Source organism: Bombina bombina, unplaced genomic scaffold (assembly GCF_027579735.1).
Source record: "Bombina bombina isolate aBomBom1 unplaced genomic scaffold, aBomBom1.pri scaffold_2740, whole genome shotgun sequence".
NCBI lineage: Eukaryota > Metazoa > Chordata > Amphibia > Anura > Bombinatoridae > Bombina > Bombina bombina.
The window spans coordinates 7,115-10,000 of record NW_026512277.1 but is presented as its reverse complement, the minus strand read 5'-3'; positions in this window follow the sequence as shown (position 1 = coordinate 10,000).

The following is a 2,886-nucleotide window of genomic DNA, read 5'->3' as shown; positions in this document are numbered from 1 at the left end:
GAGGAGGCAAAGACACCCCAGCCAAAGGCTTAAATACCCCTTCCTCTTTACTCATCCCCCAGTCATTCTTTGCCTTTCCTCCCAGGAGGTTGGCAGAGAAGTGTCAGAAGTTTAGTTTGTCTCTTATGGACGGTAGTACTCTTCGACATGGGACAGGAGTTTTAAGTAATCCTGTCAGTCTCTCAGTGAGAGCCTGGATGAAAGTTAGTCTGGAGATGCAGGAAGAGTCTTTCTGTGAAACCATCCTGACTCATATTAACAGCTCTACAAGCAATCAGCGTTGACGAGTTTCGCTGCCTGCTTTCTTCTCTCTAGTCCATGGCGGAGGCGATGCTACTATCAGTCACACTTGAAGGGTCCGTGTAACTGTTCCACTGCGTAGATTCCAGTGAGATCATTTCATTTTACTTTCTTTATGAATGTGCTGTAATACAAATGTTTTCCTGTGAGGTGGCTACCTTGTGGGACTTACTAAATACAGGGTCTCAGTGGGACTCCTTTTCGTATCTTGGAATCAAGGGTTAATATCTCATGTTTATGTGATTCAACCTGCTTGGGTGTAGTATTTTCTTGGGCTCATGGCTTTATGGAATATAACGGCCTTTGAAAGTGATGCAGCCTTTTAGGTCGGGCACACTTTTTCTCTTGTTAAGTGTATCCAGTCCACGGATCATCCATTACTTGTGGGATATTCTCCTTCCCAACAGGAAGTTGCAAGAGGATCACCCACAGCAGAGCTGCTTTATAGCTCCTCCCCTCACTGCCATATCCAGTCATTCTCTTGCAACTCTCAACTAAGATGGAGGTCGTAAGAGGACTCTGGTGTTTTATACTTAGTTTATTTCTTCAATCAAAAGTTTGTTATTTTTAAATGGTACCGGAGTGTACTGTTTCTCAGGCAGTATTTAGAAGAAGAATCTGCCTGCGTTTTCTATGATCTTAGCAGAAGTAACTAAGATCCTTTGCTGTTCTCACACATTCTGAGGAGTGAGGTAACTTCAGAGAGGGAATGGCGTGCAGGTTTTCCTGCAATAAGGTATGTGCAGTTAAAATATTTTTCTAGGGATGGAATTTGCTAGAAAATGCTGCTGATACCGAAGTAATGTAAGTAAAGCCTTAAATGCAGTGATAGCGACTGGTATCAGGCTTATTAATAGAGATACATACTCTTATAAAAGTGTATTTTAAAACGTTTGCTGGCATGTTTAATCGTTTTTTACATATGTTTGGTGATAAAACTTATTGGGGCCTAGTTTTTTCCACATGGCTGGCTTGAATTTTGCCTAGTAACAGTTCCCTGAGGCATCCCACTGTTGTAATATGAGTGGGAGGGGCCTATTTTGGCGTTTTTTTGCACAGCAAAAATTACAGACACAGACATCCAGCTTCTTCCTGCATGATCCAGGACTTCTCTGAAGGGCTCAAAAGGCTTCAAAAGTCGTATTGAGGGAGGTAAAAAGCCACAGTAGAGCTTTGGCAGTTGTTGTGACTGTTTAAAAAACGTTTTTGTCATTTGTTATTCCGTTTTTGGTATTAAGGGGTTAATCATCCATTTGCAAGTGGGTGCAATGCTCTGCTAACTTATTACATACACTGTAAAAATTTAGTTAGTGTAACTGCATTTTTTCACTGTTATTTCAAAATTTGGGAAAATTTGTCTTTCTTAAAGGCGCAGTAACGTTTTTTTATATTGCTTGTAAACTTGTTTTAAAGTGTTTTCCAAGCTTGCTAGTCTCATTGCTAGTCTGTTTAAACATGTCTGACACAGAGGAACCTACTTGTTCATTATGTTTGAAAGCCATGGTGGAGCCCCATAGGAGAATGTGTACTAAATGTATTGATTTCACCTTAAACAGTAAAGATCAGTCTTTATCTATAAAAGAATTATCACCAGAGGGTTCTGTCGAGGGGGAAGTTATGCCGAGTAACTCTCCCCACGTGTCCGACCCTTCACCTCCCGCTCAGGGGACGCACGCTAATATGGCGCCAATTACATCAGGGACGCCCATAGCTGTTACCTTGCAGGACATGGCTGCAATCATGAATAATACCCTGTCAGCGGTATTATCTAGATTGCCTGAATTAAGAGGCAAGCGCGATAGCTCTGGGGTTAGGAGAGATACAGAGCACGCAAATGCTGTTAGAGCCATGTCTGATACTGCGTCACAGTATGCAGAACATGAGGACGGAGAGCTTCAGTCTGTGGGTGACATCTCTGACTCGGGGAAACCTGATTCAGAGATTTCTAATTTTAAATTTAAGCTTGAGAACCTCCGTGTATTGCTTGGGGAGGTATTAGCTGCTCTGAATGACTGTAATACAGTTGCAATTCCAGAGAAATTGTGTAGGCTGGATAGATACTATGCGGTGCCGGTGTGTACTGACGTTTTCCCTATACCTAAAAGGCTTACAGAAATTATTAGCAAGGAGTGGGATAGACCCGGTGTGCCCTTTTCCCCACCTCCTATATTTAGAATTTTTTTTACAATAGACGCCACTACACGGGACTTATGGCAGACGGTCCCTAAGGTGGAGGGCGCAGTTTCTACTTTAGCAAAGCGTACCACTATCCCGGTTGAGGACAGTTGTGCTTTTTCAGAGCCAATGGATAAAAAATTGGAGGGTTACCTTAAGAAAATGTTTATTCAACAAGGTTTTATTTTACAGCCCCTTGCATGCATATTGCGCCTGTCACTGCTGCGGCGGCATTCTGGTTTGAGGCCCTGGAAGAGGCCATCCAGACAGCTCATTCCAGACAGGCCTGGAAACCTAACCAGTCCTGGGACAAGGGCAAGCAGGCCAGAAAGCCTGCTGCTGCCCCCAAGACAGCATGAAGGAACGACCCCCTATCCGGAAACGGATCTAGTGGGGCGCAGACTTTCTCTC